The 25,391-nt window shown below is 47.5% G+C and overlaps 2 protein-coding genes and 1 long non-coding RNA gene across 3 annotated transcripts in view; 1 reads left to right on the top strand and 2 right to left on the bottom strand.

Annotated features, from left to right (window-relative positions):
* Positions 1-25,391, bottom strand: part of LOC141060494 (uncharacterized) — a 561,818-nt gene that overhangs the window by 159,913 nt on the left and 376,514 nt on the right. The gene's annotated exons all lie outside the window — the stretch shown is intronic.
* LOC141060500 (uncharacterized) lies at positions 10,887-13,577 on the bottom strand. Its single transcript, XR_012222713.1, has 2 exons — positions 13,533-13,577; positions 10,887-11,061 (listed from the first exon to the last, which is right to left on the bottom strand). It is a non-coding gene; the product is annotated as an uncharacterized lncRNA (long non-coding RNA).
* LOC141060479 (uncharacterized) overlaps positions 13,639-25,391 on the top strand; it is a 56,543-nt gene continuing 44,790 nt past the window's right edge. Inside the window, 1 exon segment of the mRNA XM_073556742.1 lies at positions 13,639-13,757. The gene's annotated coding sequence lies outside the window, so the exon portion shown is untranslated.

Here is a 25,391-nt window from a genome sequence, read left to right as displayed (position 1 = left end):
TTCACAGACGAAAAAAATGAAGCATAACAAGAAAAGAACACTGTCCCTACTGTGAAACATGGAGGAGGCTCTGCGATGTTCTGGAGCTGCTTTGCTGCATCTGGCACAGGGTGTCTAGAATCTGTGCAGGGTACAATGAAAGCTCAAGACTATCAAGGTATTCTAGAGAGGAATGTGCTCCCCAGTGTCAGAAAGCTTGGTCTCAGGCGTAGGTCATGGGTCTTGCAAAAGGATAATGACCCAAAACACACTGCGAAAAACACCCAAGGATGGCTAAGAGGAAAACATTGGACTATTCTGAAGTGGCGTTCTATGAGCCCTGACCTAAATCCGATTAAGCATCTTTGGAAAGAGCTGAAACATGCCGTCTGGAAAAGGCAACCTTCAATCACGAGACAACTGGAGCAGTTTGCTCTTGAGGAGTGGGCCAAAATACCTGTCGAGAGGAGCAGAAGACTCACGGACAGGTACAGGAATCGTTTGATTGTAGAGATTGCCTCAAAAGGCTGTGTAACAAAATATTAAGTTAAGGTAAGAGTACCATCATTTCTGTCCAGGCCTGTTTCATGAGTTTTATTTTTAAAAAGATTCTGTGGAAACATGGCTGATAAGCAAGGTCTGACTTTCATTTGTTCATTTTCATAGATTTTTTATTTATTATTACTTTTGTCAGATTCAAGTTATTTCTGTGACCATTGTGGGTTTTTCTGTCATTAAACGAGGGCTACCAACAATTTTGACCACGTGTGTAAATCCTCAGCTTGTAACTTTTTAGTCACTGTAAATGGGTGATGAAGCAATTCCTTCAATTCAGCCACCTGTGTCCATTGACCTTCATGTAATCTTATTTGAGGGTTGGCCATATCTACAAGGAAGGGTTTCAGCTCAAGCAATCCTTCAGTCATTAAATAGGTGCTTCCCCACCGAGTGGCTTGATCCACAATTGCCCCTTTTCCAGCACGTCTCTTCAAGAAGGAATCAATTTTAGGGGCTCTGGCAGCAATAGCCAATTTCCTCACTTTGCTATTCAGAGATCCAGCATGTCCCTCTTGCAGACTCTCTCTTATTGCCAGCTGCAGCGTGTGCACAACACAGCGCATGTGATGAACAGGAAAGAGGTGTGAAGCAGCTTCAACAAGATCATCTAATTGTAAAGAATCATTTTGCTGTTCTTCTGTAGTAATATCTGTTTGTTCCTCCGTTATGGGAACAGGACTGTGGTCTTCCATCTCCAACATACTGAATGTGAAATGTTCTTCCAGCTGCTGTTCACCTTCATTACTCTCATACATCAGTTTAATTGTACTTATGTTTGAAGCATTGTCCGTTACAATAGCAAGAACCTGTTTTGAGTTCGTAATCTTGCAGAACATTTTCCACTAAGGTCTGGAGAAACTGGCTGCTGTGAGGAGCTTTAGGATCTTTTACTGCCAGCGTCTTAGTAACAATTTTTTTGTTGTCACAAACATATCGAACGTTGATACCAAAATACTTCACTCTGTGACGTGTGCAGGAATCTATTTTAAGAAACACAAAGCGTCTCTTGAGAGTCTATTTAAGATCTTCCTTTTGGTTAATGGCTTCTTCAATCACTACTTTTCTCTCTTCCAGAGAAACACCAAGTTTGCAGCCATTTCTCCATTAAGTGCTTGAAAAGCTGCTCGTGCTAATAATGATAATGGTACACTGTCCTTCACAACAAGCTGTATGAGCTGTCTTTTAAACACATCTGCTGTCATTGTTACAGTAACTTTGTCACAAAATATCTTGTATCTGATGTGTAAGACGCTCTTTCCTCCTTCTTTGCCTGGCGGGAAGTCCTGGTCTCTAGTTTCTTGGTGCTGCGGTGATCTTTTTCAATCACAGCTTTTTAAACTTCTGGGTGGCAGCGTTGTAAATGTCTTTTTAGATTGGAAGCTCTTGAAGGAGCATCTTTACCACTGCCTGAGTATGCACTGATTTTGGCATCACAGCATCTGTTTTCATTGGGGGAGGGACGCTTATATACTGACACACAAAATGTTTTTCTTATCTTGAGTCAGTGTGAAATGCTCAAATACAGATGACTTCATAAGATGCTTCTTAGACATTTTGTAAAGTCGCTCTCAAAATAATTTTGCCTGTAAGCAAAATAAGGTATATTGTAATTCTTGCAAGAATAGGGAATCATGCACTGTATAATTTACGATAGACATAAGACAATATTTGCATAAATCAATAGGACAGATATGTATAAAATATGTTGTTAGATAGCTTTACTCTGAACTTTCAATGTCAGGCTTGTCTCAGGGTACAGCTCACTAAATGCTTCACATTATTTCTTCACAGTCTATGAAGAGTGGAGGAGGGAGGGAGCATGTTTGTGCGGAATCATATTCCAGAATCCAAGAAGTATCATTTCTCCTTGCGGAGAATGACATGCTAAGCATGTCAAGGTGAGGAGACTTAAAGCCGCAATGCTCCTCTGGGAAATATGCTAATTATGCAAATTGTCTCTTCAGAGAGGAAGAGGACAAGATCTCTAGTGCCACCTATTGGAGGTAGCAATCCTAAAAGTCAATGTTGACCCTTTAACGAGCCTAGTTACATGACTTAGGAGTTTCTGGCTTTGCTTTTATCCTAAGTCATGTAACTAGGCTCGTTAAAGGGTCAACATTGACTTTTAGGATTGCTACCTCCAATAGGTGGCACTAGAGTTCTAGTCCTCTTCCTCTCTGAAGAGACAATTTGCATAATTAGCATATTCCAGAACACACACTCAAAATTATATATGTCCTCATCGATCCTGTTACTGTATTTTTGAATCTGAGATGTTAGAATACAGTTTCCCCCCTTATATTCAATGTATAGTGTATATAAGTCATGAGAGCAGCTAACTACTCCAAACATGAGCTAAGAGGAAAAACAAACTAAAACATCAAGCATACAGAGACAACATATACTGGACTATTGATTTATGCACAGTTTCTTGAAATCTTAGATATGCTTTAGGGGGTACTTACCTTCCTTAATCCTACTTTCTGTTCACTCCAGAAGTTTTGAGATGAATGCAGGCATTCCATCCCGGTGTGTTTATTATTTTTTCCCCTTATCTGTAGAGGAGGAGCTTCACGACTTATGATGAACATAAACTGCAGCAGATTCACCTCTCCGGTCATATCCCCTGTTATTCCCATAGATAATGAGGTCATGTGATGACATCAGAGCCTCTCACCTCTCCGGTCATTTCCCCTGTTATTCCCATAGATAATGAGGTCACGTGATGACATCAGAGCCTCTCACCTCTCCGGTCATATCCCCTGTTATTCCCATAGATAATGGGGTCATGTGATGACATCAGAGCCTCTCACCTCTCCGGTCATATCCTGTTATTCCCATAATGAGGTCATGTGATGACATCAGAGCCTCTCACCTCTCCGGTCATATCCCCCGTTATTCCCATAGATAATGAGGTCATGTGATGACATCAGAGCCTCTCACCTCTCCGGTCATATCCCCCGTTATTCCCATAGATAATGAGGTCATGTGATGACATCAGAGCCTCTCACCTCTCCGGTCATATCCCCCGTTATTCCCATAGATAATGAGGTCATGTGATGACATCAGAGCCTCTCACCTCTCCGGTCATATCTCCCGTTATTCCCATAGATAATGAGGTCATGTGATGACATCAGAGCCTCTCACCTCTCCGGTCATATCCCCTGTTATTCCCATAGATAATGAGGTCATGTGATGACATCAGAGCCTCTCACCTCTCCGGTCATATCCCCTGTTATTCCCATAGATAATGAGGTCATGTGATGACATCAGAGCCTCTCACCTCTCCGGTCATATCACCTGTTATTCCCATAGATAATGAGGTCATGTGATGACATCAGAGCCTCTCATCTCTCCGGTCATATCCTGTTATTCCCATAGATAATGAGGTCATGTGATGACATCAGAGCCTCTCACCTCTTCGGTCATATTACCTGTTATTCCCATAGATAATGAGGTCATGTGATGACATCAGAGCCTCTCACCTCTCCGGTCAAATCCCGTTATTCCCATAATGAGGTCATGTGATGACATCAGAGCCTCTCCCCTCTCCGGTCATATCCCCTGTTATTCCCATAGATAATGAGGTCATGTGATGACATCAGAACCTCTCACCTCTCCGGTCATATCCTGTTATTCCCATAGATAATGAGGTCATGTGATGACATCAGAGCCTCTCACCTCTCCGGTCATATCCCCTGTTGTTCCCATAGATAATGAGGTCATGTGTTGACATCAGAGCCTCTCACCTCTCCGGTCATATTCTGTTATTCCCATAGATAATGAGGTCATGTGATGACATCAGAACCTCTCACCTCTCCGGTCATATCCTGTTATTCCCATAGATAATGAGGTCATGTGATGATATCAGAACCTCTCACCTCTCCGGTCATATCCCGTTATTCCCATAGATAATGAGGTCATGTGATGACATCAGAGCCTCTCACCTCTCCGGTCATATCAACTGTTATTCCCATAGATAATGAGGTCATGCGATGACATCAGAGCCTCTCATCTCTCCGGTCATATCCTGTTATTCCCATAGATAATGAGGTCATGTGGTGACATCAGAACCTCTCACCTCTCCGGTCATATCCCCTGTTATTCCCATAGATAATGAGGTCATGTGATGACATCAGAGCCTCTCATCTCTCCGGTCATATCCTGTTATTCCCATAGATAATGAGGTCATGTGGTGACATCAGAACCTCTCACCTCTCCGGTCATATCCCCTGTTATTCCTATAGATAATGAGGTCATGTGATGACATCAGAGCCTCTCATCTCTCCGGTCATATCCTGTTATTCCCATAGATAATGAGGTCATGTGGTGACATCAGAACCTCTCACCTCTCCGGTCATATCCTGTTATTCCCATAGATAATGAGGTCATGTGATGACATCAGAGCCTCTCACCTCTCCGGTCATATCACCTGTTATTCCCATAGATAATGAGGTCATGTGATGGCATCAGAGACTCTCATCTCTCCGGTCATATCCTATTATTCCCATAGATAATGAGGTCATGTGATGACATCAGAACCTCTCACCTCTCCGGTCATATCCCGTTATTCCCATAGATAATCAGGTCATGTGATGACATCAGAGCCTCTCACCTCTCCGGTCATATCATCCGTTATTCCCATAGATAATGAGGTCATGTGATGACATCAGAGCCTCTCACCTCTCCGGTCATATCCCGTTATTCCCATAGATAATGATGTCATGTGATGACATCAGAACCTCTCACCTCTCCGGTCATATCCCGTTATTCCCATAGATAATGAGGTCGTGTGATGACATCAGAGCCTCTCACCTCTCCGGTCATATCCCCGTTATTCCCATAGATAATGAGGTCATGTGATGACATCAGAGCCTCTCACCTCTCCGGTCATATCCTCTGTTATTCCCATAGATAATGAGTTCATGTGATGACATCAGAGCCCAGAGCCTCTCACCTCTCCGGTCATATCCCCGTTATTCCCATAGATAATGAGGTCATGTGATGACATCAGAACCTCTCACCTCTCCGGTCATATCCCGTTATTCCCATAGATAATGAGGTCATGTGATGACATCAGAACCTCTCACCTCTCTGGTCATATCCCCTGTTATTCCCATAGATAATGAGGTCATGTGATGACATCAGAGCCTCTCGCCTCTCCGGTCATATCTCCTGTTATTCCCATAGATAATGAGGTCATGTGGTGACATCAGAACCTCTCACCTCTCCAGTCATATCCCCTGTTATTCCCATAGATAATGAGGTCATGTGATGACATCAGAACCTCTCCGGTCATATCCCGTTATTCCCATAGATAATGAGGTCATGTGATGACATCAGAGTCTCTCACCTCTCCGGTCATATCACCTGTTATTCCCATAGATAATGAGGTCATGTGATGACATCAGAGCCTCTCACCTCTCCGGTCATATCACCTGTTATTCCCATAGATAATGAGGTCATGTGATGACATCAGAGCCCCTCACCTCTCCGGTCATATCCCGTTATTCCCATAGATAATGAGGTCATGTGATGACATCAGAACCTCTCACCTCTCCGGTCATATCCTGTTATTCCCATAGATAATGAGGTCGTGTGATGACATCAGAGCCTCTCACCTCTCCGGTCATATCCCCTGTTATTCCCTTAGATAATGAGGTCCTGTGATGACATCAGAATCTCTCACCTCTCCGGTCATATCCCGTTATTCCCATAGATGAGGTTGTGTGATGACATCAGAGACTCTCACCTCTCCGGTCATATCCCCTGTTATTCCCATAGATGAGGTCATGTGATGACATCAGAAACTCTCACCTCTCCGGTCATATCCCATTATTCCCATAGATAATGAGGTCATGTGATGACATCAGAGCCTCTCGCCTCTCCGGTCATATCCCCTGTTATTCCCTTAGATAATGAGGTCATGTGATGACATCAGAACCTCTCACCTCTCCGGTCATATCCCGTTATTCCCATAGATAATGAGGTCATGTGATGACATCAGAGACTCTCACCTCTCCGGTCATATCCCGTTATTCCCATAGATAATGAGGTCATGTGATGACATCAGAGCCTCTCGCCTCTCCGGTCATATCCCCTGTTATTCCCTTAGATAATTAGGTCATGTGATGACATCAGAGCCTCTCACCTCTCCGGTCATATCACCTGTTATTCCCATAGATAATGAGGTGATGTGATGACATCAGAGCCTCTCACCTCTTTGGTCATATCACCTATTATTCCCATAGATAATGAGGTGATGTGATGACATCAGAGCCTCTCACCTCTCCGGTCATAACCCGTTATTTCCATAGATAATGAGGTCATGTGATGACATCAGAGCCTCTCACCTCTTTGGTCATATCACCTATTATTCCCATAGATAATGAGGTCATGTGATGACATCAGAGCCTCTCACCTCTCCGGTCATAACCCGTTATTCCCATAGATAATGAGGTCATGTGATGACATCAGAGCCTCTCACCTCTCCGGTCATATCCCCTGTTATTCCCATAGATAATCAGGTCATGTGATGACATCAGAGCCTCTCACCTCTCCGGTCATATCCCCCGTTATTCCCATAGATAATGAGGTCATGTGATGGCATCAGAACCTCTCACCTCTCCGGTCATATCCCGTTATTCCCATAGATAATGATGTCATGTGATGACATCAGAACCTCTCACCTCTCCGGTCATATCCCGTTATTCCCATAGATAATGAGGTCGTGTTATGACATCAGAGCCTCTCACCTCTCCGGTCATATCCCGTTATTCCCATAGATTATGAGGTCGTGTGATGACATCAGAGCCTCTCACCTCTCCGGTCATATCCCCATTATTCCCATAGATAATGAGGTCATGTGATGACATCAGAGCCTCTCACCTCTCCGGTCATATCCTCTGTTATTCCCATAGATGAGTTCATGTGATGACATCAGAGCCCAGAGCCTCTCACCTCTCCGGTCATATCCCCCATTATTCCCATAGATAATGAGGTCATGTGATGACATCAGATCCTCTCACCTCTCCGGTCATATCCCCTGTTATTCCCATAGATAATGAGGTCATGTGATGACATCAGAACCTCTCACCTCTCCGGTCATATCCCCTGTTATTCCCATAAATAATGAGGTCATGTGATGACATCAGAACCTCTCACCTCTCCGGTCATATCCCCTGTTATTCCCATAGATAATGAGGTCATGTGATGACATCAGAGACTCTCACCTCTCTGGTCATATCCCGTTATTCCCATAGATAATGAGGTCATGTGATGACATCAGAGCCTCTCGCCTCTCCGGTCATATCTCCTGTTATTCCCATAGATAATGAGGTCATGTGATGACATCAGAACCTCTCACCTCTCCGGTCATATCCCCTGTTATTCCCATAGATAATGAGGTCATGTGATGACATCAGAACCTCTCACCTCTCCGGTCATATCCCGTTATTCCCATAGATAATGAGGTCATGTGATGACATCAGAGCCTCTCACCTCTCTGGTCATATCACCCGTTATTCCCATAGATAATGAGGTCATGTGATGACATCAGATCCTCTCACCTCTCCGGTCATATCACCTGTTATTCCCATAGATAATGAGGTCATGTGATGACATCAGAGCCTCTCACCTCTCCGGTCATATCACCTGTTATTCCCATAGATAATGAGGTCATGTGATGACATCAGAACCTCTCCCCTCTCTGGTCATATCCTGTTATTCCCATAGATTATGAGGTCATGTGATGACATCAGAGCCTCTCACCTCTCTGGTCATATCCCCTGTTATTCCCATAGATACTGAGGTCATGTGATGACATCAGAGCCTCTCACCTCTCCGGTCATATCCTGTTATTCCCATAGATAATGAGGTCATGTGATGACATCAGAACCTCTCACCTCTCCGGTCATATCCCCTGTTATTCCCATAGATAATGTGGTCATGTGATGACATCAGAGCCTCTCACCTCTCCGGTCATATCCCGTTATTCCCATAATGAGGTCATGTGATGACATCAGAGCCTCTCACCTCTCCGGTCATATCCCCTGTTATTCCCATAGATAATGAGGTCATGTGATGACATCAGAGCCTCTCACCTCTCCGGTCATATCTCCTGTTATTCCCATAGATAATGAGGTCGTGTGATTACATCAGAACCTCTCACCTCTCCGATAAGATGGAAGATTATCTCCAGGGTGAGGTTTAGTATCCTCTCCGCCATCTTGCCTCTGCCTTATTCAGCCCTGACACATTAATCAGGAAGTTTCCTGCAGAGACGCTATCAGCAGAGGATCCTTTATTATAAGAATTTGAATGGAAAAGATGAAATGATAAAAACAACATGAACTTCATAGGAAACAATATATAGAAACATTTAGACTAACCGTCATTATAACCTTCTACCATGATTTCTATCACTAGGTGGCGCTGCACTTGCACTGCAGACAGCACTGGGGGACACAGGAACCGTCCTGTCTAACATTAGTGTTGCTGGGATTTGTGGTGCCGCCCGGCCGGGATTCTATGTCCTACTGCAGAGTGCTGGTATCAGTTGTTCTCCACTCTATGCTGGGAGCCCGGTCCTGATATGACACAACCTAGTAAATCTGCCTGTGTGGCTATTAGGAATGCAGGTAAGATATGGGATCAGTACGGCGGGTCCAGGGAGGTTATCTGCTGGATCCGTTCCGGTCTCATAGAGTAGGGGAGGTAATCTGCTAGATCTGGTCCTGTCACATAGACTAGGGGAGGTAATCTGCTGGATCCAATCCTGTCACATAGACCAGGGGAGGTAATCTGCTGGACCCGCTCCTGTCACATAGACCAGGGGAGGTAATCTGCTGGATCCAATCCTGTCACATAGACCAGGGGAGGTAATCTGCTGGATCCAATCATGTCACATAGACCAGGGGAGGTAATCTGCTGGATCCAATCCTGTCACATAGACCAGGGGAGGTAATCTGTTGGATCCAATCCTGTCACATAGACCAGGGGAGGTAATCTGCTGGATCCGCTCCTGTCACATAGACCAGGGGAGGTAATCTGCTGGATACAATCCTGTCACATAGACAAGGGAGGTAATCTGCTGGATACAATCCTGTCACATAGACCAGGGGAGGTAATCTGTTGGATCCAATCCTGTCACATAGACAAGGGAGGTAATCTGCTGGATACAATCCTGTCACATAGACCAGGGGAGGTAATCTGCTGGACCCGCTCCTGTCACATAGACCAGGGGAGGTAATCTGCTGGATACAATCCTGTCACATAGACAAGGGAGGTAATCTGCTGGATACAATCCTGTCACATAGACCAGGGGAGGTAATCTGTTGGATCCAATCCTGTCACATAGACCAGGGGAGGTAATCTGCTGGATACAATTCTGTCACATAGACCAGGGGAGGTAATCTGTTGGATCCAATCCTGTCACATAGACCAGGGGAGGTAATCTGCTGGATCCGCTCCTGTCACATAGACCAGGGGAGGTAATCTGCTGGATACAATCCTGTCACATAGACAAGGGAGGTAATCTGCTGGATCCAATCCTGTCACATAGACCAGGGGAGGTAATCTGTTGGATCCAATCCTGTCACATAGACCAGGGGAGGTAATCTGCTGGATACAATTCTGTCACATAGACCAGGGGAGGTAATCTGTTGGATCCAATCCTGTCACATAGACCAGGGGAGGTAATCTGCTGGATACAATCCTGTCACATAGACCAGGGGAGGTAATCTGCTGGATCCGCTCCTGTCACATAGACCAGGGGAGGTAATCTGTTGGATCCGCTCCTGTCACATAGACCAGGGGAGGTAATCTGCTGGATACAATTCTGTCACATAGACCAGGGGAGGTAATCTGTTGGATCCAATCCTGTCACATAGACCAGGGGAGGTAATCTGCTGGATCCGCTCCTGTCACATAGACCAGGGGAGGTAATCTGCTGGATCCGCTCCTGTCACATAGACCAGGGGAGGTAATCTGCTGGATCCGCTCCTGTCACATAGAGCAGGGGAGGTAATCTGCTGGATACAATCCTGTCACAGACGAGGGGAAGTAATCTGCTGGACTTGCTCCTGTCACAAAGACCAGATACAATCTCAGATCTACAGGTCTGGGGGTATTTGGGATCCACTGACCATAATCTGGGAGGATTCAATGTAATTTTCAATCATACATTCAAAAGAGGAAATGTGAAAACCTGGTGTGGAGAAACGTGGGTCAGTGGGTGCTCCCGTCCGCTGGCCCGGCTGCCTTTAGAATGACTGCATGGACCAGGGCTCATAACACTGAACCCCCGCTCTATCTCCCCGTGGGCAGAACACTACACAGACAACACAGGGTTAGGGTAAAACAGTGTGACAATACTTTATTGAACCACAACATCCAATAGCAAACAGAACAATTCCAGCAATTTCCCGAGGATGGTGCACATTACAGGGTCTCACTCTTCCCTTCCGATGACTCGCCGGGATAATGGTAGATGTTACGTCAGAGCTCTCAGGGTCGCTACTCCACCTGTGATAACACACAGAGAGGAGGTCACGACAAGCGTAGGGAGACACGAGAGTCACCACCTGGCTTATCCGACCATCTCCATGGAACCAGGCGACCAGCGGGTCCCAATCCTGGCTTTCTCCAAACATATCCATGGTTCAGAGATGGTCACTGGATCAGATCTGTGTCCATCCAACCAGAGTCGATCACTCCTAGATGGTTTCCCTCGTGATGGTGCCGTGATGCATTGGCTGCAGGCCTCTCTCTCGTCCGCTGAGTGTTGTGCAGACTGGTAGCTCTCTGTGTGTCCACCAAATTAAGGGGCGATCTTAAAGGTGTAGTCCTGGAGCAGGTCATGAAACCGGAGACGGCCATGAATGGGGCATGAGTAATGGGTCCGGTGTAAACTGATCAGTGTGCAGCTGCTCCGTGTGACTGCAGACTCCCCCTGCGCGCACTGTGCTGCGGGATTCGGCAGTTTCTGAGCTGGGAATGGCGGTGTTACGAGGCCCCGGCCACTAGTCGGGTTCTGGCCGGCAGTATGTAGAATGGATACATCACAGACATTCTCAGCCCAGAAACTGGTGACTCCCCGCAGCACACAGCACCTACACTGGGGGGCTCAAGAGTCTGCAGTCACTAACAGGCAATCCCTGCATGTGCTGCGTCTCTGGAACAACCGTGTGACCTGCAGCCTCGGGGACTAGAACATATCCTTCCAGGATGCTGAAGACACTCCGAGCAGGATAACACCTTGTCCGAGCACATTCGCTTATTACTACTAAGGACCAGGGGGCGCTCATTACAGGTGGGCGATTCTGGGATCTCAATAGGAAAGGGTTCTCTACAGTTACAGCAGCCAGACTGTGGAATGCTGACCACTAGAGGAAGCAATGGCCGACACTATAGCAGCCTTTATACAGGGGCCGGGTGATTCCTCAGTGCTGAACATCGAGGGTTATAGAGAAATAGTGACACAATGTATAATCGGAGGAGGAAGGGAGAACATCCACTGCGCCATTACTGTGTGAGGGAAGGAGAGCAGCATCGGTAATAAATAGGAAGGAGAGCAGCAGCGGTAATAAGAAGAGGAAGGAGAGCAGCAGTAATAAAAAGGAGAGCAGCAGTGGTAATAAATAGAAGGAGAGCAGCAGCGGTAATAAGAGGAGGAAGGAGAGCAGCAGCGGTAATAAATAGGAAGCAGAGCAGCAGCGGTAATAAGAGGAAGGAGAGCAGCAGCGGTAATAAGAGGAAGGAGAGCAGCAGCAGTGATAAGAAGAGAAAGGAGAGCAGCAGTGGTAATAAATAGAAGGAGAGCAGCAGCGGTAATAAGAGGAAGGAGAGCAGCAGCGGTAATAAATAGGAAGCAGAGCAGCAGCGGTAATAAGAGGAAGGAGAGCAGCAGCGGTAATAAGAGGAAGGAGAGCAGCAGCAGTGATAAGAAGAGAAAGGAGAGCAGCAGCAGTGATAAGAGGAAGGAGAGCAGCAGTAATAAAAAGGAGAGCAGCAGTGGTAATAAATAGGAAGGAGAGCAGCAGCGGTAATAAGAGGAAGGAGAGCAGCAGCGGTAATAAGAAGAGGAAGGAGAGCAGCAGCAGTGATAAGAAGAGGAAGGAGAGCAGCAGCGGTGATAAGAAGAGGAAGGAGAGCAGCAGCGGTGATAAGAAGAGGAAGGAGAGCAGCAGCAGTGATAAGAAGAGAAAGGAGAGCAGCAGCAGTGATAAGAAGAGAAAGGAGAGCAGCAGCGGTAAGAAGAGGAGGAAGGAGAGCAGCAGCGGTAATAAGAAGAGAAAGGAGAGCAGCAGCGGTAATAAGAGGAAGGAGAGCAGCAGCGGTAATAAGAGGAGGAAGGAGAGCAGCAGCGGTAATAAGAAGAGGAAGGAGAGCAGCAGCGGTAATAAGAGGAAGGAGAGCAGCAGCGGTAATAAGAGGAGGAAGGAGAGCAGCAGCGGTAATAAGAGGAGGAAGGAGAGCAGCAGCGGTAAGAAGAGGAGGAAGGAGCGACAGAGGAGATCACACAGTGAGGAGGACGCTGTGCCCAGAACTGTGACGTGGAGACAGAGGGGATCAGGAGCGGGGATTGTGGAGCGAGTCCAGGTACCGGCGCTCCCTGAGACCGCGAGGAAAGAGGACGGGGAACGGTGCAGATCGGAGCCTGTCAGCCGAGCACAGGAACACGGGCCCGGACAGGAGGACGGTGGGGGCGGACACGACAGTCACAGCACAATCCTCCCGTGTAACCGCGGAGCGGCGGCCTCCATTATAGAGGCGACACCTGATCACAGGGCGAGGAGCGGTCACCCCCATCACACAACGGACGCCCCAACACCGCTCCACTCACTGTCTATGGGGCGGGAAGGACTCGATCACCGCGACCGCTGCAGCCCATCACATCCAGCAGCGGTCATGTGACCTCAGGGGTAACCCCAGGACAGAACACGTCATCGCCAGAGCGAGAGGAAAGGGTTAATAACCCCGAGACCACAACACACCTCCACCAGCAGAGCGGCACCGCCGGGTGCGGATGTGGACAGAAGACCTTTGTGACGTCACAGTCATGTGATCAGTCACATGATCAGGGGCGGAGCTCCAGGGAGAAAGGGCTGACTGAGGGTGACGTCTGTGACTCCTCCCCCATGTGTCTGGTCACATGGCTGTGACGTCACATAGGTCTTGTCCGCACAGGCGCACACAGCGGTGCCGCTCTGCAGAAGGAGGTAGGTGTGCGCTGTGTTCTCGGGATTATGCGGATTATTAACCCCTTTAGGACCGGACCGGTTTTCATCACAAAATGAGTTGTGGTTTTTCTCTAGAGATGAGTGACCGCTCTCGGGGGCGAATAGCGGACAGCCACAACACCTACAGGAATTACCGCACAGATAGACAAACCCTGCAGGTGCTGCTCCCGATAACACCGCTGTATCCGAGCCCCGGCCCGATAACACCGCTGTATCCGATCCCCCGGCCCGATAACACCACTGTATCCGAGCCCCGGCCCGATAACACCGCTGTATCCGAGCCCCTGGCCCGATAACACCGCTGTATCCGAGCCCCGGCCCGATAACACCGCTGTATCCGAGCCCCGGCCCGATAACACCGCTGTATCCGAGCCCCGGCCCGATAACACCGCTGTATCCGATCCCCCGGCCCGATAACACCGCTGTATCCGATCCCCCGGCCCGATAACACCGCTGTATCCGATCCCCCGGCCCGATAACACCGCTGTATCCGAGCCCCTGGCCCGATAACACCGCTGTATCCGAGCCCCGGCCCGATAACACCGCTGTATCCGAGCCCCGGCCCGATAACACCGCTGTATCCGAGCCCCGGCCCGATAACACCGCTGTATCCGAGCCCCGGCCCGATAACACCGCTGTATCCGAGCCCCGGCCCGATAACACCGCTGTATCCGAGCCCCGGCCCGATAACACCGCTGTATCCGAGCCCCGGCCCGATAACACCGCTGTATCCGAGCCCCGGCCCGATAACACCGCTGTAATAATAATAATAGATTTTATTTTTATAGCGCCGACATATTCCGCAGCACTTTACATTTCAGAGGGGATTTGTACAGACAATAGACATTATGTCATGATCCCAGTGCAGGCTTTTGAGCTGCACACCGGGGGTTAATGTCTGGAGCTCTGTGCAGGTTTTGACCTGCACACTTGGGGTTAATGATTGTGGCCTCTTTCTGGTTCTGGGAGAGCTTCATAAACCCCTGGGTAGCTTCAATCCCTGCCAGTTATACTTTTGCCTTTGGCCTAGTGTGCTGACCCCCGTGTGCCTGTGTGTTGCTATAGCTTGTTTATATGGTTCTGACCCGATTCTGTTTCCTGTTGTGAGTTTGCCTGTTGATTTTGTACTGCGTTATTATCTGTGTATGACTCATTGTCTGTGACCTGACTACTCTCTGCTCTCCCCTCTGGTACCTTGCAGCCATCTCTGTGTGTGACTCATTGGCTACGTCCTGACTATTCTCCCTGTCTATGCCCCCTGGTAACTTTGTCTCGCAGTTACTCTGCTAGGAATTGTCTTGCAGCTCCTAGCTCTGTGGAGTTTAGGCCACGCCTCTAGCAGTCACGTGCTTCAGGTCCTGCGGCTCTGAAGTACGCATCTATTCGGTTGTTGCCCGCTCCACAGGTAGCTTTGAGCACGCTTTCGCTTTACTCAGGACACACACACTGGCTCAGTGAGCAAGTTCAGTGCGGTGTCTTTGACATTATAACTGGCCTACAATTTGTTTTCTCTCCTCACTTCTGCAGCATGGATCCAATGTGTGCTTTATCTGAGCAGGTGAAATGCGTGACTCAGTCACTGCAGAAGCTTAGTTTGAAACACCAAGCTCTGGCCCAGTCCCAACGGCGGGTTGAGGACTCAGTTCAGGGGGTACTTTCCGCAGGCTTCCAGCAGGTGGGGAATAGAGATGTCATTTTAGTCCCACCTGAATCCCCGGTTAAATTGCCAGATATATTTTCTGGTAACAAGGATGATTTCAGGGCATTTAAGGAGGGCTGTAAGCTTTTTTTTCTCTTTGAGACGCTGCTCCTCTGGGGATGAGAAACAGAGGGTGGGGGTGGTGATGTCCCTGCTTAGGGGGTCCCCACAAGTCTGGGCATTCTCGCTTTCCTCTTCTGCCCCTGAGAGAATGTCTGTGGATGCATTTTTTGAAGCCTTGGGGCTTATTTATGATGAGCCTGATAGAGTGCGGTTGGCTGAGGACAAGGTGATGAGTGTCTGTCAGGGGGAGCACTCGGCCGAATGGTTCTGTACTGAATTCAGACGTTGGGCAGCGGAGATTTCCTGGAGTGATGCCGCCCTTCGGAGGCTGTTCCACAGAGGCCTGTGTGAACGTCTGAAGGGTGCTTTGGCACTCCATCCTCCGCCTGACTCCCTGGAGGATGCCATGGTCCAAGCGGTTCGCATGGATCGCAGGCTGCGGGCTAGAGGCATTATGCAATGGGAAATGCCCTTATTCTTCAGTGGAGATGAGACCCGGACTCTTCCTATGGCTATGCAGCTGAGCACTGTCACCTGTGAGGGAAAGGAAAGAAGACGCCGCCGTGAAAAGCAGTTGTGCTTCTATTGTGGGAAATCTGGACATTGGAAGAAGGACTGCCCCTCCTGTCCGTCATCCTCCAAGATGGCGGGAAACGACTAGGTCTGGGTAGTAGTCGAGGAGGCTACCCAGACCTTCAGGTACAATTTTCCTCATGTGCAAAAATGGTGCTGCAGGTGGAACTGGAACTTGGTTATGGTCCTGTTCAGACTACTGCTTTTATTGACTGCGGTTCGGCTGTGAACCTGATTGATACCAAGGTTATGACTCTTTATAAGATAGGGACAGTCAGGCTTCATGATCCTGTTAAACTTGTGGCAATTGACTCCTCTCCTCTTACCCAGGACGGTATCTGTTGCAGGTCTGAACTGTTTTCTCTAAAAGTGGGTTCCACTCATGTGGAGAAACTAAGTTGTCTGGTGCTAGATAACTTGCCTGCAGGACTGGTACTGGGGATGCCTTGGCTTCAACGCCATAATCCTACCATTGATTGGGTTACAGGGGAAATCACTCAATGGGGATGCAATAATAAATGTGGTAACCGGGGACATCTTGTTAACGCTGTTAAATCCGTGTCTGTGTCGTCTGTCGATCTGGAAGGTATTCCGGAGTACCTGAAAGATTTCGAAGACGTTTTTTCCGAAAGTGAGGCTGAGGCGCTGCCACCACATAGACCCTATGATTGTGCCATTGATTTAGTACCCGGAGCCAAGTTACCTAAGGCTCGATTGTTCAATTTCTCTGGGCCTGAGCGCCAAGCCATGAAGGAGTACATAGCTGAGAGTCTCCGCAAAGGGCATATCAGGCCTTCTGTGTCACCTGTGGCAGCAGGGTTCTTCTTTGTGAAGAAAAAAGATGGTGGTTTGTGGCCGTGCCTCGACTTTCGGGAACTGAACAAGATAACGGTTAGGAACTCTTACCCGCTTCCCCTCATCCCAGACTTATGTAACCGGTTAGCTGGGGCCCAATGGTTCTCCAAGCTAGATCTGCGGGGGGCCTACAATCTGATAAGGGTTCGGGAAGGGGACGAGTGGAAAACGGCATTCCTCACATCAGAAGGACTCTTTGAGAACCTGGTAATGCCATTTGGGTTAACTAATGCACCCGCTATTTTCCAAAATTTCATCAATGTTGTGTTTTCTGATCTGATAGGCCATTTTGTTATTATTTATTTGGATGATATTTTGGTGTATTCCCCGGACAGTCAGTCTCGCTTGCAACATCTAAAGACAGTTCTCCAGAGACTCGGGGAGAACCAATTGTTCGCCAAATTGGAAAAATGTTCGTTTTTTGTACAGGAGCTGTCTTTTTTGGGGTTGATTGTGTCCTGTGAGGGGTTTCGTGTGGATCCTAAGAAGGTGCTGGCGATCGCTGACTGGGTTCAGCCTCGAGATCTCAAGGGGCTCCAGCGCTTCTTAGGATTTGCAAACTATTACCGGAGATTCATTAAAGGTTTCTCACAAGTGGTGAAACCACTCACGGATCTTACCCAGAAGGGAGATGATGTAAAAAATTGGTCTGTACTCGCTAAGGAATCCTTCTCAGCAATTAAGAAATGTTTTATGTCTGCCCCGGTGTTGGTGCAACCTGACCCGTCCAAACCATTCATTGTGGAGGTGGATGCTTCTAAAGTGGGGGCGGTGCTGTCCCAGGGTCTGGCCACCCTTACCAATCTCAAACCCTGTGCCTTCTTCTCCAAGAAGTTCTCTTCAGCTGAGAAAAACTATGATGTAGGCAATAGAGAACTTCTTGCGGTCAAGCTGGCGTTTGAGGAATGGAGGCACTTTTTGGAAGGGGCGGCTCACCCTATCACGGTTGTCACGGATCACAAAAATTTGGCATACCTTGAATCTGCTAAGAGTACCCCTAGACAGATATAGATACCCAAAAAGAAAAGAATAAGGCGCATCACAAAGGAGTAAATGCAATAAATTTTATTAAGCTCATATAGCATATACAAAGAGAAGAAACAAACAGGTGTGACCACCACCCCATAGATACACACAAATATACATATGTATGGGCAAGAATGAAGAAAAACGCACTTACAATATAGATTCTAGATGTAACCCATTGTTATCAATAAGCAGTATAAGCGCAAGTTCGCAAACAGCGGTTGTAAGTCTCAAAACAGTGAGGAAAAGAATTGGCCAAAAAAATGTATATAAAGCTACAAAATGGTATATGCAATGTTGCAACTATGACCTCTCTCGAAATTGAGACAAAAAAACCACTATAACAGTGGGTTACAAAAAATATGAAATAAAGTGCCATGTGCAGAAAAAATACATGATACATAATTATCTTCATTCTAAATAGCAGCAAGTTATAGTATATGTTACATAATAGCCATCAAAGCACATGTATGTACTCAAAGTGGCTATAGAGGAATAGGTGCACACATATATAAAGCAATCAATATCCAATAAAATTGCACCCATCAATATAATTGCACCAATGCCCATGTATAAGGTGAAATCACCCATGACCGCATATTTAGCCGCTAATATGAAAACCCATGATCAAAAACCTGTAAATAGCAAACTGCCATGTGCGTACCTGGGGTGGAAAAGTGCCCCGACGCGCGTTTCGCGTCAGCTTCCTCGGGGGGCAGTGTGAAAGCGGACAGAGTATGGCCATTAAATAGTTCCTCTACCACTCGGAATGAATTGCGGTCTGACGGCGCTTCCGGTGCTCGTGCCCCATACCGGAAGTGACGGAATGCGCGTCCCACGTCATAGGGGCCGGCCAAACAGCGACGCGTCAGCTGAGAGGCAGGACCCATGACGCTGGATGGGCGCGCATCCATGACAACCAGACGGAAGCCAAACATCCGGAAGCGCTCCCCGCAAAGATCATCCGAGTGTCCATACAAATCAAATATACCTGCCCACATCTTAGCAAAGAGTTGTCATTCAAAATTGTAAAAAATATTAATACCGATACTAGGTATTTGCCAGTCGGATAAGTAACATTTCTACATTACAAATCATGTGGAGAGAATATATTATTCTAAGGAAGACATACATGAACATTATATCTAAATTCGTTAGATAAGATATATATAGACACCAATCCTATATCAGAGACAATCCTCATCTATTCTTGATCACATGTATATATATGACTAAACAAGACTGGAAATCAAATATAAAATACAAAAACAGATGTGATGAAAGTTCTTCATAATTTACACCATAGTAGGGATGTCTTCAAAGATGTAGAACATATAATGTCATGAATCACCATCACAAAATTCCGAAGAACACAGGAAAACATAGAGAAATCATGGCCTAAAAAAGCTAAATGAGATAAAAAAGAGTTGCAACATTGCATATACCATTTTGTAGCTTTATATACATTTTTTTGGCCAATTCTTTTCCTCACTGTTTTGAGACTTACAACCGCTGTTTGCGAACTTGCGCTTATACTGCTTATTGATAACAATGGGTTACATCTAGAATCTATATTGTAAGTGCGTTTTTCTTCATTCTTGCCCATACATATGTATATTTGTGTGTATCTATGGGGTGGTGGTCACACCTGTTTGTTTCTTCTCTTTGTATATGCTATATGAGCTTAATAAAATTTATTGCATTTACTCCTTTGTGATGCGCCTTATTCTTTTCTTTTTGGGTATCTATGTTGTTTAAGAAGGGCGAAATTTAGAGACCGTTTTTTGGACTCCTTACCCCTAGACAAGCCCGTTGGTCACTTTTTTTTTCACGATTTCAGTTCTCAATTACTTTTCGACCGGGGTCCAAAAATGTTAAAGCGGATGCCCTGTCCAGAAGTTTTGATCCAGTTTCTCCCCCTGAGCTGCCGTCCTCCATTCTTCCCCCAGGGGTGGTAGTGGCAGGGGTCTCAACTGAGTTGGAACAAGAAATCCTAAGGGCTCAGGCCCTAGCTCCGGCAACCAGGCCAAGCGATAAACTGTTTGTTCCAGATTCATTGCGGCCAAGACTTCTGCAGAAGTTTCATGATTCTAGGCTGAGTGCTCATCCAGGTATCACGGCCACTAGAGAGGCAGTAGCCAGGGGGTTTTGGTGGCCTTCATTAAGGTCCGATGTCAAGGAATTTGTTTCTGCTTGTGGCATGTGTGCCCATTCCAAAAGCTAGCATAACTGACCGGCTGGGGAACTCATACCTTTACCGGTTCCTGATAGGCCATGGACTCATCTTTCCATGGATTTTATTACCGGCCTTCCACCTTCCAGGGGCAATACCGTGATCTGGGTGGTGGTGGATAGGTTTTCCAAACAGGCCCATTTCATTCCCTTGGCAGCATTACCTTCAGCAGAAACATTGTCAAGGTTGTTTGTGCAGCATGTGGTCCGATTGCATGGGGTACCCCTGAATGTTGTGTCTGACAGAGGTGTGCAGTTTGTGGCCAAATTTTGGAGGGCGTTCTGTATGAAATTGGGCATCTCACTCTCCTTCTCGGTCAGACAGAACGCACCAATCAATCCCTGGAACAAATTCTCAGGTGTCTGACCTCCGCCAGACAGGAGGATTGGTGTGATGCGTTACCGTTGGCTGAATTCGATTTTAACAACCGGGTGAGTCAGTCCACCAACATGTCGCCATTCCTGATTAACTATGGCTTTAATCCGCATTTTGGGGAGTTTTCTCGGGTGGATTCGGGTTGTCCAGGAGCGGAGGGGTCCGTTCAACGGTTAAAAAAACCTCTGGGCTGAAGTCCGGCGTAATATCTCTCGGGCCCAGGGGAGATACAAATATTTTGCGGACAAAAAGAGAGCCTCGGGAGACATGTTTCAGGTGGGAGAGTGGGTTTGGCTCTCCACGCGTAACATCAACTTAAAGGTACCATCAGTTAAGTTGGGACCTAAGTTCATTGGTCCGTACGAGATTATGGAGATGGTCAACCCAGTGGCATATAGGTTGCGTCTCCCCGCCTCCTTAAAAATATCTAATGTGTTCCATAAGTCTCTGTTGAAACAACAGGATCTGTCAAAGAGAACTCTGAGACTGTTGTTCCTCCAGTGCTGGTGGAGGGTCAATTGAAGTATGAGGTCGGACATATTGTGGACTCTCGGCGGGTGCGCCGCTCTTTGCAGTACCTGGTCCACTGGAAGGGATATGGACCAGAGGAGCGCTCATGGGTCCCTGCTCACTCGGTACATGCAGATCGCCTGGTTCAGGCGTTCCATGCCAAGTACCCGGGGAAGCCTGGGGGTCCAGAGGCCCCCCGTTGAGAGGGGGGTACTGTCATGATCCCAGTGCAGGTTTTTGAGCTGCACACCGGGGGTTAATGTCTGGAGCTCTGTGCAGGTTTTGACCTGCACACTTGGGGTTAATGATTGTGGCCTCTTTCTGGTTCTGGGAGAGCTTCATAAACCCCTGGGAAGCTTCAATCCCTGCCAGTTATACTTTTGCCTTTGGCCTAGTGTGCTGACCCCCGTGTGCCTGTGTGTTGCTATAGCTTGTTTATATGGTTCTGACCCGGTTCTGTTTCCCGTTGTGAGTTTGCCTGTTGTTTTTGTACTGCGTTATTATCTGTGTATGACTCATTGCCTGTGACCGGACTACTCTCTGCTCGCCCCCTTTGGTACCCTACAGCTATCTCTGTGTGTGACTCATTGGTTACGTCCTGACTATTCTCCCTGTCTATGCCCCTTGGTAACTTTGTCTCGCAGTTACTCTGCTAGGTATTGTCTTGCAGCTCCTAGCTCTGTGGAGTTTAGGCCACGCCTCTAGCTGTCACGCGCTTCAGGCCCTGCAGCTCTGAAGTACGCATCTATTCGGTTGCTGCCCGCTCCACAGGTAGCTTTGAGCACGCTTTCGCTTTACTCAGGACACGCACACTGGCTCAGTGAGCAAGTTCAGTGCGGTGTCTCAGACACATTACAGCATAACAGATATCAAGAGGAGTGAGGGCCCTGCTCGCAAGCTTACAGTCTATGGGGAAAGAGGTAGACACGAAAGGTGGGTGGTAACAGTTGCCCTGATTGTATGGACCAGCCATAATGTTAAGTGTGTAACAGTACAGACACAGAGGGCTAATGGATGCATAAAGCATGTGGGAACATGATGCGGGGAACCTGGTTATGGTAAAACTTTTGGCTGTGCCACACAGGGATAGATTAGGTTAATGTGTTGAGGCGATAGGTCAGTCTGAATAAATGCATTTTTAGGGCACATTTAAAATTGTAGGGATTTGGGACTAATTGTATTGACCTGGGAAGTGCATTCCAAAGAATTGGCGCAGCACGTGTATCGTCTTGGAGACGGGAGTGGGAGGTTCTGATTATTGAGGATGCTAACCTCAGGTCATCAGCAGAATGGAGGGCGCGGGTAGGGTGGTATACTGAAACAAGGGAGGAGATGTAGGGTGGTGCTGAGCCATGGAGGGCTTTGCGGGTGAGGGTAATAAGTTTGTACTGAACTCTGGAGTGGATGGGTAGCCAGTGTAATGACTGGCACAAGGTAGAGGCATCGGTGTAACGATTGGTGAGGAATATGATCCTGACTGCAGCATTCAGGACAGATTGGAGGGGGGAGAGTTTGGTAAGAGGGAGACCGATTAGAAGAGAGTTACAATAGTCGAGACGAGAATGAATAAGAGAAACAGTAAGAGTTTTTGCAGAGTCAAAAGTAAGAAAAGGTTGAATTCTAAAAATGTTTTTGAGGTGCAGATAACAAGAGCGAGCCAGTGATCGAATGTGGGGGGCAAAGGAAAGCTCGGAGTCAAGTATGACCCCCAAGACAGCGGGCTTGTTGCTGGGGAGTAATAGTGGAACCACACACAGAAATAGCAATGTCAGGTATAGGTACATTAGTAGAGGGAGGAAACACCAGGAGTTCAGTCTTTGACAGGTTCAGTTTCAGATATAGTGAGGACATGATGTTAGACACAGCGTTTAGACAATCGCCAGTGTTTTCTAGAAAGGCTGGCGTGATGTCAGGAGAAGAAGCGTATAATTGGGTGTCATCAGCATAGAGATGGTACTGGAAACCAAATCTACTGATTGTTTGACCAATAGGGGCAGTGTACAAGGAGAAGAGGAGGGGGCCTAGAACCGATCCTTGAGGAACCCCAACAGTAAGGGGAAGGTGAGAGGAGGAGGAACCGGCAAAAGATACAGTAAAGGAGCGGTCGGAGAGATCGGAGGAGAACCAGGAGAGAACGGTGTCCTTGAGGCCAATGGAACGGAGCATAGTGAGGAGGAGCTGATGATCCACAGTGTCGAATGCTGCAGAGAGATCCAAGAGAATTGGCATGGCGTAATGACCATTTGATTTTGCTGTTAGTAGATCATTAAAGTGAAAAGAGCGGAAACCGGATTGGAGAGGGTAGAGAGGAGAGTTATCAAAGAGATAGCGGATAAGACGGGAGTGGACCAGGAGTTTAGAGATGAAGGGAAGATTAGAGACAGGTCTATAGTTAGCGGCACAGTTTTGGTCGAGGGATGGTTTTTTAAGTAGTGGATGTATGATGGCATGCTTAATTGAGGAGGGAAAGATACCAGAAGAGAGAGAGAGGTTAAATATTTTAGTTAGGTTTGGGGTGACAGCAGGGGAAAGGGACTGGAGGAGATGTGATGGAAATGGGTCACTGGTGCAAGAGGTTGGGCGAGAAGATGCAAGAAGCCTGCTTACTTCTGTGACTGGTTCAAAATCAGAGAGTGAGCTAGATGCAGTGGGGGAGGGAGGATGGTGCATGGTATGAGGGGATTGGGAGATAATTTCCTGTCGGATATGGTCAATTTTTTTTTTTAGTAGTTGGCCAGATCGTCAGCTCGGAGCTCTGTGGTTGGGGCCTGTACTCTTGGGTTGAGTAGAGAATGAAAAGTGTCAGAGACGTTTCGGGTTATTGGACAGTGAGGTGATGAGGGTGTTGAAATAGGTTTGTTTGGAGAGGTGAAGAGCAGTGTGGTATGTTCTAAGCATGAACTTATAATGGATGAAATCTTCAGGTAGGTTGGATTTTCGCCACAGACGTTCGGCGCACCTGGAGCACCGCTGCAGGAAACGTGTTTGCAGGGTGTGCCAGGGTTCTCGCCGTCTGTGTTGTGGTGTTCTATTTATAGGGGGTGCAAATTCATCCAGGGCAGTTTGAAGGGTTTCATTGTAATGCTTCAATGCAGAATCAGGACATGAAAGGGAGGAGATAGGGGCCAATGATGACTGCAAGTTCTTCATAAGTTTCTGGGTGTTAATGGCCTGTATGTTTCTATAAATATGGACAGTGGAGGTGTATCCGAGCATGCCGCAGACACTCGGTGAGCACACGGGCCTGATAACACCACTGTATCCGAGCACGCCGCAGACACTCAGCACACGGGCCTGATAACACCTCTGTATCCGAGCACGCCGCAGACACTCAGAACACGGGCCTGATAACACTACTGTATCTGAGCATGCCGCAGACAATTGGTGTGCACACGGGCTTGATAACACCACTGTATCCGAGCACGCCGCAGACACTCGGTGTGCACACGGCCTGATTACACCACTGTATCCGAGCACGCCGCAGACACTCAGCACACGGGCCTGATAACACCACTGTATCCAAGCACGCCGCAGACACTCGGTGAGCACTCAGCACACAGGCCTGATAACACCACTGTATCCGAGCACGCCGCAGACACTCGGTGAGCACACGGCCTGATAACACCACTGTATCCGAGCACGCCGCAGACACTCAGCACACGGGCCTGATAACACCACTGTATCTGAGCACGCCGCAGACACTCGGTGAGCACTCAGCACACAGGCCTGATAACACCACTGTATCCGAGCACGCCGCAGACACTCGATGAGTACACGGGCCTGATAACACCACTGTATCCGAGCACGCCGCAGGCACTCGGTGAGTACACGGGCCTGATAACACCACTGTATCTGAGCACGCCGCAGACACTCAGCACACGGGCCTGATAGCTGTATCCGAGCACGCCGCAGGCACTCGGTGAGTACACGGGCCTGATAACACCACTGTATCCGAGCACACCGCAGACACTCAACACACGGGCCTGATAACACCGCTGTATCCGAGCACGCTCATCTGTCTCTTATGTCACCATTTTCCAAGCGCCGTAATGTTTTCAGTGTTCAGTTTTTGAGGCTGTGACGGTTTCTTTTTTGCATCCCGAATCGATGTTTTTATTGACTTTTTTTTTTCTCACGCTGTTTATTGATTGAAATAAATAATTTTATATTTTGATAGTTTGGACTTTTACAAACACACAATTTTTTAATGGGGGAAAAGGAGGGTGATTTTTTTTTTTTTTTTACTCATTTTTTTTTTTTTTTTTCTAAAACTTTTTTT

Source organism: Dendrobates tinctorius, unplaced genomic scaffold (genome assembly GCF_039654945.1).
Source record: "Dendrobates tinctorius isolate UK_male_01 unplaced genomic scaffold, ASM3965494v1 ptg000237l, whole genome shotgun sequence".
In the NCBI taxonomy this organism is placed as follows: Eukaryota; Metazoa; Chordata; class Amphibia; order Anura; family Dendrobatidae; genus Dendrobates; species Dendrobates tinctorius.
Note: the sequence above shows the minus strand (reverse complement) of the source record. Positions and strands in the feature narration are given on the sequence as shown.